Genomic DNA, 19,121 nt, shown 5'->3' on the forward strand with positions numbered 1-19,121 from the left:
TAACTGTCCTGGTCACCTCTTCAAAATTTTGAAGTCTATTAAAAATCTGCCTTCATACCTACAGCTCTCAAGTAGTTGTTTATTATATTCTCACCAGAGTTTTTAGTTATTTATGAGACAGGTAGTTTGCTAATAACTTGCTCCTTTATACAAGTAGTAGAATTCCTAGATAAACAAAGTTTTGACTATTTTTTTAAAGATTTATTGCTGAATATGTTGTAATTTTTAAATTTTTCTTTTCTGATACTGGGAGAGAATGCACATCGTATCAGACTAATGAGAAACATAAGAGTCAGAGATCTGACCTAGTATTAAATTCTACTAATACTTTTCAAGATATCAGTGAAGCAAAAGAGACCAGGACCATCAATGCAGTTTCCCAGGTCCTTTCTTACAATATGTGAATGCACTACAGCCCAGATACTTATATACCATATGCAGCATTCCCCAAAAGAGTCAGATACTAGGTTTACTTACTATAAGCAATTTTGGACAGACTAGATACGTCCTACTGAAAGCGCTATACAAGTGTCCAAAATACTATTAGTTGGTCTCCTAGGGTTTATTTCATTAGCATGCTGTTTTATAAGATTTAATTATTCTTTGGATAGTGGGACACAACATGCTGACAGTGGGGCAGATGTTACTTACAGTTCCAAAGGAAAGAAGGCTGCCTGGTAGGGCCGTGTGTCAAGGTGACCCAGAAAACAGGTAAACAGCAAGCTGGGGTTGTAGTGGACAACTTACGTATGGCAAGTAGAGTGGAATTAGCTATATTTCATGGGGTTCCCAACACACTGGTTAATTTGAATAATGTCCCTGGCTCTGGAGTATAGGAGCTGGCCCTGAGGTAATTAAGCCAGGACAATACTGGTTCTTGCTTATGAAAGCTCAATAAGAGAAGTGGTTAAGTGTAGGCTTATCAGCTGTTTAAGAAGGGGAACTGACCAGGGGCACCTGGGTAGCTCAGTTGGTTAAGCATCCAACTCTTGATTTTGCTCACATACTTCAACTTATGGTTTAAACTCGTAAAAGTAATGCCATTAGGAGCCCAGTGAGAATGGGTCAGTAGGGTCTATTAATACTCACACCTTGACAGCGCCAGGAGACAAATCACAAGTTTGGTCACGTAAACCTGGATCTTAGATGAAAGTCTTACATCACTGCAATGGGCGTTTTTGCCTCCTCTTTTAGGAATCACCATTTGTTTCCCAATACTGACCCTGTCAACTAAAGGTGTTCAGCTGTAAGCACAGATAAACCTAACATTGAATGAGAATAAGCATTAGGTGGTTCTTAACATTTGGAGAACAGTTGGTGTGGGATAGGGGAGGAGACTAATGCCAATTTTTCTTAGTTTTAAATAAAGCAGAAAAATGAAGACCAGTATTTTAACCCCAATCTCCCTGTGGGCTTCTTTTAATCAGGATTCTCTAGAAAAAATAGAACCTATAAGATACATTATGTATAAATAGATATTTATATCTGTATCTATATCTATACCTATCTGTATCTATATCCACATATATTGAGAAAGAGGAAGAAAGAGAGAGAGAAAGACAGAGAGAGAGAGAAAGATTTTAAGGAATTGACTCATGCAGTTGTGGGGGATGGCCAGTCTTAAATCTGCAGCACAGGGTATGTACTCAGAGAAGAGTTGATATTTCTATCGCAAGTCCAAAGGCAGGCTGGAGGCAGAATTTCTACTTCTGGATGACCTTGTATTTTTCTCTTACAAAACAAAACAAAACAAAACAAAACAAAACAAAAACCTTTCAACTGAATGAGACCTACTCACAGGTAATCTACTTTACCCAAAGTCTGATGATTTAAATGTTAATCACTTCTAGAAAACACCTGCCCAGCAACATCTAGACTGGTATTTGACCAAAACATCTAGGCACCTCAGCCTAGCCAAGAGGACAAAGAAAATTAAGCTTCACAAAACCCTTCTCTGACCCAGTTATTTTCCAGTCTTTGGCCTCTAGTCACCATCTCAGCGGAGATGTGTGAGTCAGCTAAGCCTAATGTAGAAGAAGCTAGTATGGCTCCACTATGGCTTCCCCGGATGTTTCAGTCTAATCTTAGCATTGCTATACTAGTGGAGGTTCTTTTTAAGATCAAAGCCTTCTTCCAAATAATCCCTGTGTTTCTGAGACACATCATTGCTTTAATGGCCCAGGATCTAACTGCTAGAATTAGCCTTAGTTTTCAAAGGAGTTTTCCTTTGAAATTTCAAAGGCATTTCAAATCCCCAATTATTATTTACCCAAACATTATATATCTTTTTAAAAATTTTTAAAATGTTTTTTATTTATTTCTAGGAGAGAGAGAGAGAGAGAGAGAGCGTGAGTAGGGGAGGGTCAGAGAGAGAGGGAGACAGAATCTGAAACAGGCTCCAGGCTCTGAGCTGGCTGTCAGCACAGAGCCCGACGCGGGGCTCGAACCCACGAACCGCGAGATCATGACCTAAGCGAAAGTCGGACGCTTAACCGACTAAGCCACCCAGGTGCCCCCAAACATTATATATCTTATTTTACTATTAAATCCCAGATGATGTTTGGATTTTTATTTGCTTTTGTGTATAGGGGGTGTGGCTGTTGTTTGCTGGTGATGATGGTGATGACTTGTGAGCACGTACAAACAGTTAGTAGAAGATTTATTTGGTATCTGCACATCCAAATTGGGAAGTTGTAAGCCTGCAGCAGCCTGAGACCATGGTCTAGCTCCACGAAGGAGAGCATCTTTACCAGAAGAAAGGCGACACTACCTATATGTGTATTGAACTGTCAACAACGGATCATATATTTAGTCTATTTTTTGGGAAAACCGATATTTTTTTTTTAAATCCTGAGACAACTTCTTTTATTTTTTTAGTAGCTGTCTATAACATTAAAGATTTTGAACACAGAATATTGAAAACCGATAGTTTTTTTAAAAATCCTGAGACAACTTCTTTTATTTTTTTAGTAGCTGTCTATATCATTAAAGATTTTGAACACAGAATACAATCCAGTTTTTTAATGAATATACATATGCATAATAGTGGTTATTAAATTATTGCCACCTTAATTTAACTACAAGAAGATAATAGCTTTTCTCCCTGCAAGAAGATGTATATTCCAATGACATGCCTGGAGTACAATTTGGGGCTTTGAAGATATTTATTGGCCCATCTAGGAAATAAGATTCAGAAATACCAATTTTGCATTGTGAGGAATATTATCTAGATTTCCAACAGTATCTGTTAAAGAAAAACTTTCATTCTATCGGTGATTTTTCTCATCTATGTGACCATTCCATAGTGTTTATGCTACTTCCTTTTATCTCTTTCTAGGTCAAAAACAAAAAAAACCTATCTTGCTGCTGTACACACACAGATTCTCTGACACCACAGACAGTACACAAAGCTTAATAAAATTCGACAAGAAGAGTCATATCCTCTCTAAATTTATGCATATCTGTCAAAAGCAAAGGATATTAGGGCTAGAAAAGGACAAAGAAGTAAGTTGGACCAGAGTCAGCAAAGTTTTCTCTAAAGTGTCACATAGTCAATGTAGCAGGCTTTGTGGGTTACATGTGGTCTCTGTTACATATTCTTCATTTTATTTTCAAGCAACTCTTTAAAATATCAAAGCAAAACAAAACAAAACAAAAAACAGTTCTTAGCTTAGGCATTTAAAAACGCAGCCGTTTGTTCACCCCTGAATCATTTCACATGTAAAAGAACTGAGGCTTAGAGATTATTTTCCTCTAGAAAACATGCAACCCTTCAGAATGAACCAGAAGCTGAGCTGCTACAGTTCCCAGAGTCGGTATTGTGTGTGGTTCCCCTGAGAATACCACCGCTCATTCCTTAAGAAGGAGCTCCTCCTGGTAAGCTGTGTTTTCACGACTGAGCAAACCCACTAGGCAGGACTGTCTCTGAGCGACAGCTCAGTCTCAGTCTTCCTTGTCTATTGTTTTCCAGAATATCCAACAGGCCATTTGTTTCATCTATTATAGTCTAAAATCAGTATTTTTGTGTGTATGTGTGTTGTTTAGCCTGTGAGACATAGCTGTGTGAGTGCTCATTGCATATTCACTAAGGTCCTACTTCCTGTCACTTTTCTTGATGGAGTCACCCTGGGGGCTGGGGGGGGGGTCAGTGCTAGAAGGGTTGTGGGGGAGGTAATTTTAAAACAGACAAAATTCTCTGGTGTTGTAGGCTTATATTCTAGAAGACTCAAGGGTGTTTGTAATTAAAGCAACAAATGCAATAAAAACTAAAATATGTATTATGTTAAAATATGAAAATGCTACAGCGAAAAGAAAGAAAAGCAATGTAAGGGGGAGTGGAAATTTGTTAGCAGTGTTAAAAAATAAACTGAGGCATATTAAAAATGTAAAGAGTTTATGTAAGCAAATCTTAATTCTTTTGAGGCAGGACCAAACCTTAAGTGGCTAGGGATGCTCCACTGACAGAAGCTCAAGACAGAGACTTATAGAGAAGTATCAGAAGCAAAAGAAATTACTGATTGGCTATAATGTAAAGCCTGACTGGTTGTGATTGGTTGTCCTTAGATTTCAATTTAGAGGTTTAGAGTTTGGTTACAGCCACCTCAGTCTAACAGACTCTTTGTTTAATTAATTTAACAACAAGCACGTGCATTTACTTCTAGGACCTCTTAAGTAGGTAATTGTATATTTAAGAAGAAATTATACATCTTTTTCATAAAAAATAATATCTACCGATATGTTAACTTATTTGCCTATAAACTACTTATTCTCTAGATCAATTATTGTTATATTTAACTAAGTGCCTGGTTTGATGTGCAGAGGCAAAGCCATTGTAAATACTAGTTAAACTTAAATTCAGAAATCTAGTTATTACTCACTAAACTTGGTTCTGAGTTGTATAATTTTTAAGACCGTGCAATCTGCTTCAGAAGATAATGACAAACATGCTTATCACAACTTAGAATTTTACTGAATAACTAAAATGTTTCGTACTCAAAGGTAAAAAAGATAATATGCATCTCCACTTTTTTAAGTTGATCTAAAACTAAGGTTTTCTTTGATTCTTTTCTTAAACCGTGGTCATAGAAAATAAAGCAGGAAAAGAAAAAGAGAAGAAAGCACATGGAGGGTTCTAGATTTTTAGTGCTTGCTAACCTTAAAATGACAATTATGATGAGGAAAATAGCATTTTGGTGTTTGAAAATCTTCTACTTACTTAACATCCTTACTTGATTAATATTGAGGGGATCCTTCCTCCTGTGCTCTCAGAAATCATGTACTGAAACAGGCCAATGTCTTAATCACCTTGGACTGCTATAACACAAAATCCATTCACTGGGTGGCTTAAACAGAGATTTATTTCTCACAGTTCTGGAAGCTGGGAAGTCCAGGATCAAGGTGTAGGTCTGCTTCCTGCTATATAGACGCTGCCTTGTCATCGTGTGATCACATGGTCTGTCCTCCATGATTTAACCTCCATGATCTAGATGAGGATCTTTCTGACCTCACAAAGGCTCTATTTTCTAATGCCATCACATTAGGGGTCAAGGTTTCAATATATAAATTTGGGGGATGGGGACACATTTAGTGCATAACAGAATGTCATCATTATTAATAAGACATGTTTCTTTTTCCTGAAGTTTACACTTATGTCAGTTTTATCTGTGGATGATGTTAAGTTAGTAAACCTGGGCCTCACTTAGTTTTTCTCACTCTGATTAGAAGCTTTGGGGACATGATTTGTTTGTTTGGTCATTTTTCATGAGAAAATTTGTCTTTGGTTCACTCATAATGAAGGTCAAATATTTGTGAGACATAAAAACAAACATTCCCACTAAATATCAAATATGACATTTCTTTATTATTTGTGAATAGAATAAATATCTTAAGGAACTAAAAATTCAAATAAACTCCACATCAGTTTTTTTCCATAGGTAATCTAGTAGTTTTCTTAAAATTGCTATCATTTCATATGACTGTGTGTTATAGCTTACAGAAGAGAAAACTAAATGTGAGGGAGGTTAAGTTTCTGCCTAAAGACACAGAGCCAGAGTGGATTTGTGGGGCAAAAAATACAACTAAATTTCTCAGTGGCTGAACCTAACAAATCTAATTTTCACTTGTGCAGAACATTCTGCAGATCTGGAGGACATCCTTTGACAATTCTTAATTATGTAGTATTTGTTCATCTTGTCTTAGTCTTCCTCTTTCACCTTGGCAATGGAGAAAAATAGATGGTAGACTACACAAGCAATGAAGTCCCTTATTCTGAAAGTGACACAAATTCTTTTCTTAGTTCAACCTCACATGGCCCTACTCAAAAGCAAGGAAACTAGGAATTTGTATCTACCATGTACTTGGAAGAAGGGAGAGGTAATAAGGGTATATGTTTAAATACATAGATAGTATGAGATCAAATCCAATTTGAACTCAAGCCTGCTAATTCTAGAGCTTTCTGCATTGTTATACTATGCCTAAGAGGAAGAGTTAGAAGCCAGATTTCTCACTCACACTCAACTCAATTTGTTAATACAGAGCAAACATTCATATTTAAAGCACAAGGATGCTTACATTGAACTCTTTGCTTGGAACTCATAATCATTTAGAAATTATTTGTTCTACATAAATAAACTAGCCTATTAATCCAAATGGTTTCCACCATTTCTGCTTGTTTGCTCGTTTGTTTTCTGCACAGTTTCTTAATCTTGATGTGTTATTGACATTTAATGAACATCTTCCAAAAGTGTCCCATATTTTGTTTACTTGAAAGAATTTAAGTTCAGTTGACAATATGTTGGTTGCATATTCATATTATGATGTGGGATTTCATGTTCCCCTAAGACTGAGGATAGTGAATTGAAATAGAATCTTCTCATGACATTATTTCAAGATAAAAATATTCACCATCATAGTAAAACTGTTTATTGTAGCAATTATCTTCCTGACAACAACAATAATGATGCCAGTTGGCAGTAATCTATATACTTAGGGAATAAAAGTTCTTATGTTTTGTGTAAGGGTTAGAATGTTAACTATGTTGGTAAAATGCAAATTATGTCATGTTTTATCATTTATATTTTTCTATAATAATAGAAACTCAAATATTAACTTAGAAGTATTTTTAAAATTCATTTTATTATCAATTTATTTTGTTATCACAAAGTTATTCCTAGATATGATTTTTATGTCAAATTTTTGAGGATTTTAAATGAAGATAAGAAAACTTAACTAACTCAACTACTTAAGTTAAAAAGGAATACATTTCCCTTATCATATTTTGACAAAATCAAACATCATTTCATTTATTTTTTAAGTAAAGAATAAAGCGTGTAATCTTGTAAACCCACCTTATTCACTTTTGCCTTGTACCTGAAACTGATAGTTTTAAAGGACCACACAGTTACACTTTCATTTTCATTGCCAAAGCCATCACTAATGTCGTGCGTGAGTGCTTTCTGGTCGAATCTCTTTTGTTGTCTGATTTCTGTTACTCTGCACCGCTAGGCCTCTTCTTTCATAGATTACTGTGTCTGTTGCTATCACAGTTAGAATATTTATTTGAAAGGACATTTTAGAGCCTCAGTGAAAATGAGAGTATAATTCCTTTGTCAGCAGCTAGTTCTATTTCTAGGACTTCAGAATCAAACAGTCTACTGCCTCATCATTTGGTAGATGTGAAATATTTGACAGACCTAAGGCAGAGAGGATGGGCTGAAACAAATTACATGGTTGTATTGATCTCCAAAGCTTGAAGAATTAATAAAACTATGGTAGGATTTATAGGTTGATTGTATTTAGTCCTAGTTTATTTTAATCTATCTATTATCCATTCATCTTCTCTCTATCCTCTCTAAAGATCAGTTTCCTGACATTTTTATTTACTTAAAAATCCATTTTATTGTATTTTAAAATTTCTTTCTTTAAATATGCAAATATTTAAATCATTGTATGTATGGAAGGTGTTCATTCAGCATTCAATGAAAAAAGAAAATGAATACTTACAGCATTTTGCAAATTTGGGAATACAATGCTCTTAACATGTTTTACCTGATTTTATTTTATATATTTACTGATCAAATATAATTGAACTAAAATGATTTTACTTGAAATGATGACTATATTAGACTTAGTGTTGATAAAGAACCCAGTGCACAAGGATCCAGTTAAGTCCTGTGCATCACAGCAATAACTTTTTCTTCATTCTACATATGTGTCTTTGTGGTATATTTGAACATTAGCTATGGCTATAAATTGTTTTTAAAGTGTTGCATCTGGATCCAAATCCGGCATCTGTTTCTCATCACAGAAATGGGGAACATTGAAATACAGTAGGCAGGCATCAAGTTCTCAATAGGAAATATGAAAAAACACATGTTCCCAAACAAATTTGACATAAAAAAACTCATTAAAAAATATCCTAACAGAAAGTCAATAAAAAAATGAAATAAAAATTGTATTTGTGTCACCTCGCTTTTTGCTTTTGTTTTTAAATTTTAAATGTATTTCTGAAAAATTTTTGAATAGTTAAAATAGTTTGTGGAAAAATACATAAAATTCTATATATTCTTTGATAATTATTTTCTTATTATTTTAATTAATTATATATGAAGCATAGAGCATATTTTTAAATTGCTATAATACAAAAGTAGAAGCAAGAGACAGGTAATATTGCTGGGAAATATTTGGTTTCATTAAATTAAAAAAGTAAACATGAATATATCATGAGTTAACGAAGAAAGTTGTCAAAAAATATGTCCTTTGGAGAAGTTATTCCTTTAGTAAACACCAAAACTATCTTGAAAGAATATTGATACCCTAAAACTCTATGAAGTCATTTGCTAACTATATATTTTCTCAATCATAACACTACAAAGAACTTGTTAAGAGGTGAGTTGTTTTGTGGCTTAAGATTTCATTTTATCAGTCAAGTCAAAATAATCCACACCTGAAGTTGGTCAACAAGGGTACTTAGCTTAATTTTTTTTTTCATTTATGCTAGTAAAATGTTAGAAATCTTTTCTTATGTTTCATGATTTAAAATAATTTTTATGTTTATAAAATCAACACATGAACTTCTAAGAGACATGATAGAATAGGTTAGTTAAAAATATTGGATTCTTAATCAGGATTTAGGAATCATAGGTTCTGAACCCATTTAACACCAATTAGATTTGTAATAAAAACTAATTTTAGAAGCTATATTACTAGTATTGTGGAGTAATTTTCTCAATTTGTTTTAAGTCTCAGTTTCTTCATTTGTTAAATAAATAGCTGAGATCAGCACTCTATAAACTAGAACCCATGGGGCAAATCCAGCCCTCCTTCTGTTTGTTAACAATAACAACAACAATTTCATTGGTGGCAGCCACACTCATTCTTTTATGAATTGTTAATTGCTGTGTTCACGCTACAACTGTAGAATTGGATACTTGTGGTAGAGATAGTAAGGCCCATTAAGCTTAAATGTTTAGTTTCTGGCCCTTTATGGAAAAATGCTTGCTGATGTCTTGACTAAATATTTTTTAGGTTCTTTTAGCTATTACATTCCATAATAAATATATAATCTGACCAGGTACACACGTTGGAAAAGAAAAACTTACATTTCCTAAGAATTCATTACTTCCTTTTGCTGATGACAGATTATGGTGAGAATATTCTTTCCAAATACTTAAAATCACTACTTAAAATGTTGTAATTACATGTGTGAATACACATAGTATTTTTCAATTTTATCTTATATTAGAAGAATAATTAAGTCACCAAATAAATTCAAAATAATTAGAATTAAATAATTCATAACAGGGTTGCCATAATTAAAGCTTTATAATTAAGGGAAGAAAGTACATTTCCTGGGAAAGCATCAGCATGTTTTAATCAATTTGTGCACAATAATTTTGTTTGTATTTATTTATCTGGGCCTCAATCAAGATTAGGTGTTAATATATTTAACTATACAGAAGAAGACCTTGTCTTCGATTATACTGCATATTAACCAATGAAAATGATTTACAATTTCACAATATTTATTCCAAAATGGAAAATGCATTCTTGGGCAGTTATAGAAAAGAGGTGTGTTTTATAAATAACCTGCTGTGGAAAAACACTAATTGTAATAAAAATGAAGCTATGAACAACAATAAGTCTATAACTGGAAATTCACTTAAAAAAAATAATAAACTAGTAATACCTTAACTAAGGGGGAAAATAGGCATAATCTTATACATATACATGAAAGTAAAACTTGGTTCTGTTTTAAGGTGATTCAACAAATGTTAGCTGAATATCTAATATGTTCCTTGTTTCTTTATTGTCAAGGTAGTGCTTTGGTTCTAACTATCTGGCCTTGATTGACTGCATTATTGCTCAGCAAATGATCCCTCTGTGCAACACCACTTCTACCTCTTTGGTGTCAGGTTCAGTCTTGGTGACATGCTTTGGTCAATTGAACATGAAGATATGCAAGGCATCCTCCAACTGACTAGTGGCTTTTAACGTGCTGAATGTTCACATAACCTCTTCATTCCTGCTTCCAACAAAAAAGAAAAGATGCCTTATACCCACTGTTTATTTACTTGTGTACCAGAAGTGAAAGAAATGTGGAGCACATCTGAATCTTGCCCTCAGGTTAGAGCGAAGCCACTGTAGTGAGCTCTTAGACTTGTAGGCAAAAATAAAAGTTATTTATTCCAGTCACTGAGATTTGGGAGTGGCTTGTTACACAGCACATTAACTCAGAAATTGGCTAATAGAGCAGTCATGGAAAAATTCACACTACTCCTTCCTTTTCTCTAGGAAAAGTTCCAGTATCACTTACAGAATCTGGAACATTTCATGATATATAGAAATGGTATAATGATCGCCATAATATAGAGCTGCATTTTACTATATTTCTGGAAGTTTAGATTGTTTAGTTGACTCACAGTGATAATTCAAAGTGTACAGGAAACATCAGTCAGTTTTTATACACAAGCTATATTTATTTTTATCAGAATATATTTATGTTATATTGTTAACGTTTATTTATTTATTTTTGAAAAAGAAAGAGAGAGAGAGAATGTGTGTGTGTAAGAGCTGGGGAGGGGCAGAGAGAGAAGAGAGAGAGAATCCCAAGCAGGCTCCAAGCTCTCAGAACAGAGTCCAAAGTGGAAATCAATCTTACATTCCATGAGATCATGACCTGTGCCGGAATCAATAATCAGACACTTAACTGACTGAGCCGCCCAGGTACCCCAAATTATTTTTTATTGAAGTTTAGATAACATATAATTCTATATTAGTTTCAGTTACACAATATAGTGACTCCTCAATTCTATACAATAAACTATGCTAACCCAATAAGTGCAGTCACTACAAAACATATTTAATCTCCATTCTTGCATATTCATTTTTTTTCCAAAATAGATATGTAGGTACCATTTTCAGTTCTAGTACAGACTCTGCTATGATTCAAAAATTTATATATCCATTTTTGTATGCTTACCATGTCTTCACTTCAAAGGAAACATGCCTAAAACCAAAATAATAATATATTCCTCTATCTTGATATGGCTTACCACTTTTTATAGAATTACCACTTCCAAAGCAATCATTTGAGACACATTTTAAAAATGTATTTTTCACTTGTTATGTTATATGCTATGCAACTTACACTATTTGGTTATAAAGAGTTTTTATAGTCTTCTGTTATTCTCCATACCCACTAAGAATTCTCTAGTCTTATGTTGTTGAATGTATAAATAAGACCCAAGCTACGCTGTCTACAAGAAACCCTTATTAGCTTTAAGGGTACATAGTCTCACAATAAATGGATGGAAAAAGATATTACACAGAAGTGGAAACCAGAAAGGAGTGGAGGTAGGTATGCTTATAACAGACAGAATAGAGTTTAAGTGAAAAACCATAATAAGACACAGAAAAAGTCACTTGTAATGATAAATGGGTCAATTTATTAAGAAGATATAACAATTGTAAATACATATGCGACCCAACACTGGAGACCTAATTAATATTAATAGCCCAGAAGAGAAATATAGACAACAATAATAGTGGGGCTTTTCAATGCTTTACTTTCAATGGCATAGATCATCCAGACAGGAAATAATAAGAAAACATTAGACTTGAGCTGTACTTTAGACCAAGTGGACCTAAGACATATTCAGAAAATTACATCAAATAGCAGCAGAATACATATTCTTATCAAGGGCACATGGAACATGACTATATGTTAGGGTACAAGGTAAGTCTTAGCAAATTTTAAAATATTTAAATCATATAACTTCTTTTCTGACCACATGGTATGAAACTAGAAATCAATAACCAGAGAAAAGTTGAAAAATACCTAAATATATGTACATTAAAAAACACACTCCTGGGGGTGCCTGGGTAGCTCAGTTGGTTAAGGCTCTGACTCTTGGTTTCAGCTCAGGTTATGATTTCACCATTCTTGGGGTCAAGTGCAGAGCCAGGCTCCACACTGACAGTGCAGACCCTGCTTAGGATTCTCTCTCTCCGCCCCTCCCCCATTTGCTCTGTCTCTCAAAATAAATAAAGTTTAAAAAAAATTTAAACACATTCCTGAAAAACAGTGTGTCAAAGATAAAAATCAAAAGTGAAATTCAAATATATCTTGAAAATGCAAACACAGTGTAAAAATGTATGGGTTGCTGCAAAAGCAGTTCTAAGAGGGAAGTTTATAGCAATAAATGCCTACATGAAGAAGATAGATCACAAATAAACAACCTCACTTTACATCTCAAGGAACTAGAAAAAGAAGAACAAACAATGCTCAAGAATAGAAGAAAGAAGGTGCTAACAAAGATCTCAGTAGAAATAAACAAAATAGAGATTCAAAAGACAAAAGGACACTAGGAAATAACAGAGCCGAGAGCTGTTTTTCGTTCTTTGGTTAAACAGATAAAATAGACAAAGCTTTAGTTAGACTTACCAAGAAAACAATTTTGTAATTTCTGTAGAAAAGTTTTGTAAAATTACAAAAGCTATAGTTGAAAGAGAAATATTTCTACTGATACTCCTGAAAGGATCATAAGATCTTCTATAAACAATTATATGTCAAGATATTGGATAACCTAGATATGGTAAATTATTAGAAACAAACAATATACCTAGACTGAATCTGAAGGGAGAGAAAATCTGAACAGACCAATTACTAGTAACAAGATTGAATTAGTAATCAAAAACCCCCCAACACACACACACACACACACACACACACACACACACACACACCTCTGAAGGTCAAATGGCTTCACGGATGAATTCTATCAAAAACATTTAAGAATTAACATCAGTTCTTTTTTAACAAAATTTGACAATTTTTTAACAAAAATTAAAAAGAAGGAAATAGTCCTAAAGTCATTTTTTGAGGCCAGCTTACCCTGATACCAAACCCAGACAAGGACACTAGAAGAAAAGAAAATTACAGGCCAATATCTCCTATGAATATAGATGCAAAAATTTCAAAAAATGCTGGCAAACCAAATTCAAGAGCACCTTAAAGGACCATAGATCATGATCAAGTGGGATATATCTCTGGGAATCAAGGAAGTTTCAGCAAATGCAAGTCAATGAATGTGATACACCATGTTAACATAATGAAGGACAAAAACTGTATAATCATCTCAATAGATGTAGAAAGCAGTTGGTAAAGCTCAACATTCTTTCACAATAAAAATTCTCAACAAAGTGGACATAGAAGAAACACACCTCAGCTTAATAAAGGCCATATATGGACAAGCCCATAACTAACATCCTACTTAATGGTGAAAAGTCGAAAGTCGTTCTTATAAGATTAGAAATAATACAAGGCTGCCCTATTTTACCAGTCTTATTCAGCACAGTACTGGAAGTGGTTGGCAGAGCAATTAGGTAAGAAAAAGAAATAAAAGATATCCAAATCAGAAAGGAAGAAGTGAAACTATCTCCGAAGATGACATGATTTTATATACCAAATACTCTCCCAACAAACTATTTGAGCTAATAAATGAATTCAGCAAAGTTTCAGGATGTAAAATCAGCATGTAAAAATCTGTTGTATCTCTATACACTAACAAATACCATATGCTATTTCTGAAGAAAAAAAAGTAAAGAAGGAAAATCCCTTTTACAATAGTACCATAAATAATAAAATAGTTAGCAGTAAATTTAACCAAGGAGGTGAAAGATTTATACACTGAAAACTGTGAGACATTGACAAAAGACATTGAAGAATACACACATGTTCATGGATCAGAAGAGTTGATATTGTTGAATTTTCCATAGTCTAATCTAGAGATTCTTTACAAACCCTATCAAAATTCCAAAGATATTTTTCACATAAATAGATTTAAAAAATTCTAAAATTCATTTGGAACCACAGAAGACTCTGAACAGTCAAAGCAATCTTGATTGGAAAACAAAACAACAACAAAAAACAAAACAACAACAAAAAACAGAGATGAAAGCATTACACTAATGGATTTCCAACTGTTTTACAGATCTATTGCAATCAAACAGTACAATAGTGGCATAAAAACAGACACAAAGACGAACGCAACAGAATAGAAAGTCCAGAAATACACCCATGCATATATAGTCAACTAGTATTTGGAGCCATAAATATTCAGCAGGGAAAGGATAGTCTGTTCAACAAATGGTGTTGGAAAAATTGGCTATTCACATACAAAAGAGTGAAAATGCACCTAAGTTACACCACTCACAAAAATTTACTTGAAATGGATTAAGATCTTAACCAGAAACCATAAAATTTCTAGAAGAAAACATAGGGAAAAATATTTGACATAGGCCTTAGCAATGATTTTTTTTTTGGATATGACACCAAAAGCACAAGCAACAAAAGCAAAAATTAGCAATTGAGACTACATGAAACCAAAAGGACCCTACACAGCAAAGCAAACAATCAACAAAATTAAGAGGCAAACTATGAAATGGGATAAAATATTGGCAAACCATATTATCTGAGAAAGGATTAACGTAAAAAATAAAAAAAAAAAAAAAAAAAAAAAAAAAAAAAAAAAAAAAAAAAAAAAAAAAAAAAAAAAAAAAAAAAAAAAAAAAAAAAAAAATCAGGTTAAAATGGGCAAAGGATCCAGATAGACATTTGTCCAAAAAAACCATACAAATAGCTGAGAAGTACATGAAAAGGTGTTCAACATCACTAATCATCTAACCACAATGTGATGTTACCTCACACCTGTTAGAATGACTATTATCACAAAGACAAGTAATAGCAGCTACCGGTGAGGCTGTGCAGAAAAGGGGACCATTGTGCTCTGTTAGTGGGAATGTAAATTAGTAGAGCCACTATGAAAACAGGGTGGGGATTCTTCAAAAACTAAAATTAGAACTACTATATGATCCAGCAATCCACTTCTGTGTGCATAACCAAAGGAAATGAAATCACCATATAGAAGAGATATCTATGGTTTTTTACAAAAGCTAAGGTGTGAGAACAACCTAAATATCTGTCAACAGATGAATGAATAGAGAAAATGCCATGTATATGTACGATGGAATATTTTTCAGCCCTAGTAAAAAAATGGAATTCTGTAAGATTCTACCATATGGATGAATTTTGGGGACATTAAGCTAGGTGAAAGATGCCTGTCACACAAAGACAAATACTATCTGGTTTCACTGCATGAGGTACTGAGAGCCACAATAATCAGGAAGTCAGAAAGTATAGTGGTGGTGGCCAGTGGCTGGGAGAAGAGGACATGGGGAGTTATTGTGTGATTAAGTCATAGAGTTTCTGTTTTACAAGATGAAGACAGTTATGGGGATACAATGTGGTGATGGTTACACAACAATTTCACATTTATTATCTGATTCTCTGTGCCTGTAATTTAAGGCAGAGAAATGACAGTTTTACTTAAAATTTAAGAATATAAAACCAAACACCAAGAGATTAAAAATAAGTAAGAAGTGTAGCATCCACTTTTGGATCCCCACTTTTATTTCATTGTTTCATGTAATCCTTAGGACTGTAATAATTATAGATCATAGATTATACCATTATAGATGGTTATTAACTATAGATTTTAGGGGCACCTGGATGGCTCAGTCAGTTAAGCGTCCAACTTTGGCTTAGGTCATGATATCACGGTTCGTGGGTTCAAACCCCGTGTCAGGGCTCTGTGCTGACATCTAGCTCAGAGCCTGGAGCCTGTTTCATATTCTGTATCTCCCTCTCTCTCTGACCCTCCCATGCTCATACTGTCTCTTTCTCTCTCAGAAATAAGTAAAACATTAAAAAAATTATAGATTTTACTGTTACATTAAATTTTCCCTATCTAATGTACAGAACCATCACTGCAGAATTTTAGCCCTAAGAACAATCATAGAAAAGTAAAGCATGTGCTAGGAGTATTTCCTTTTAATTTACGCATCTAGGGAAATGGACAAGTGACTATATTTAATGCTTAATATAAAATCTTTTAGGGAAAATGCAAGGTTTTACTTTTATTTACTTTTTATTTATTCTGTTTTCATATTTTTAAATAAAAAATTTGAATTAGTCAAAAAATACAAACTTAAGTATTCTAATTATAACAATTTCAAACCCAAATATAATCTGTGTTTTATGAGTTAAAAAAAAAAAAGCAGATTGCAAAGGTTTTAATTTATTTTTTCTGAGTCTTAAAGATCACTTAACTAAAGCTATTTTCTAAGCTGTGGTTGTACCTATGTACATGAATTGATTACAATTACTAAATAGATAATTATCAATAGCACATATTGCACTGAGTTCCAGCTTTAATGAAGTGAAGACTGAAGACGTATAGGTTCATGTCTTACTAATAAAGATATTTCAGGAAATATAAATTCAAGGAGCTGATAAGAACTCTAAATTAATTGATCTCATCACATTTTCCTAACAAATATAAGCTATGCCAAAAGATCACACACACACACACACACACACACACACACACACTCACTCACTCAACAGTTTTAACCTAAGTCCTAGTAATTAAAGTTTGCAAAGAAATTAACTGTATTTCCATAAGTTCATATTTATTTTTTTCCTTTTTATTTATATGGCCTAAAAGTAGACAGAGAGAGTGAGAGAGTGTAAGTTTTATACAGCTTAATGTGTAATGCATCTCAGTAATAATTATGGTCAAAGGTGGAATGACCTATGAATACATATATAAATAAATACTAGAGATTTTGTTATTACACAGCTCATATTTTGCTCATTCAATCCCAATTTATACAAGCTCATAATAATAAAATTATGTAACAACTAAAACTGAGAATATATTAATGAAATATTAATCACAATACATAGAAAAAATCTGCACAACTACTTATTTAATTGAGGTCATACAACCTCCATTGTTAAACTATAACTCATATTCTTAGAAGCATTGTAAAAACAAAAGCAGCTGATTATATCTTACCATATTTCAGGCTATTAAAACTAATTCTATTTTAATTGTTAATGACAACAGTTAACCATTACTATTCATACAGATATGAATGTGGTATTTATAGATATGAAAGTAAATATTGAAAATGGGGGATATTTTTGTTGAATCTTTTCCCATATTCCTACCTATACATTCTAGAATTATATTTCTATTACTCTATGAGAACTGAATTTTTAAAATACACATCATTTTCACCTGATGAATTTTTATATAGTGTCTGATTAGTGCTTATGATCATGGAATGATTGGTTTCATGTTTTAATTGTATATGAAAAATATTTCTATGATATTTCTATATCAATGTGTATTTGTTACATATGGTCTCAATTTTTGAGAGTCTGTCTACAATTTCCCTTTTGTAACTTACATGCAGAACAAGTTATTAAGATTTGGGGTATTAGAGATAAACTGACCGGCTCAAACTACCCCATATAGTATCTTATCCTAATTGTGAGCATTTTATTGTCCCTTTGTGATGCAGTCTCCTTTTCATAAAATTGAATAATTACAATTTTTATAGAATACAATAAGTCAACCTATTCTCTTGGTCAAATTTCTTTATTGGCAAAAACACAATATATTTTAGCTAGGTCAGCAGAAAATGACTTATTAATAGGTACAGATAGAGCATTGAGTCTGAGTTTCCAGAAACAACACCCAAAATGACAAGGTGGAAGTGGACTGCTAAGGGCAATGAATGGCCTGCACCTTAGCTGTTGCGTGTGTTTGTAAATTTTAGAAAAAAGGTTGTCTGGATGTTACTGATTGGAGTTACCTAAATCTGGTCTGTGAAATACTGGAACCGTGCTTAGTACGCATTAACCCCACAATAAATGGTAGCTATCAATAAAATAATTACATCTTATGTGCTTCAGCTGTAAATTTTTGCAGTTAACATATTTCAAATCTGAACTCTAAAATCTCTTTCTATCCCTTTTCCTTTTATTCAATATGAGATGCTGAGTTCTGAGATTTTCTGTTTTTTTGATATATACGTAGACTGTTTTAATGTATCGAGATAGAACTGAAGTAAAATAAACTACGTATATTTAAACTGTACAGTCAGATCATATTTGACGTATCTGTATACCTCTAAAGCTATCATCACAAACAAGATAAAGAATATTTCTATCATCCACAAAGGAGATTCCTTATAGTTTTTAGAAATCCTCCTTTCCCCCAACCCTTCCCTGGGAAATCATTGACTTGAATTTCATCATTGTGTTTAAGTTTTCATGATCTAGATTTGACTATAAAAGAAATCATACAGAATCCACTCTTTGGCCTGACTTATTTCACTGAGGATAATGATTTTGCAATTGATCATGTCGTGCCTATCAATAGTTCATTTTTTAATTGCTGAGAAGCATTATATTTTATGAATACATCATAAATTTGCTTCATTCATCTGTTGATGGATATTTGGGTTCTAACGATAAGTTTTTGGACATTACAGAAAATGATGAAAATGCATTACAGAAAATGCTGATATGAACATTCATGTACAATTCTTTTCATTAATATATGTTTTAATTTCTTTCAGGTAAATAAGTAAGAGTGAACTGACTGGATTTTATGATACTTTTATCTTAAAAAGACTGCCAAACTGCTTTGCAAACTAGTGCCATTTTACATTCCCATCAGCAGTAAAGAGGAGTTCTAGTTTCTCCA

The sequence above is a fragment of the Hyaena hyaena genome, unplaced genomic scaffold (genome assembly GCF_003009895.1).
Source record: "Hyaena hyaena isolate Hyena2069 unplaced genomic scaffold, ASM300989v1 scaffold_473, whole genome shotgun sequence".
Taxonomy (NCBI): Eukaryota; Metazoa; Chordata; class Mammalia; order Carnivora; family Hyaenidae; genus Hyaena; species Hyaena hyaena.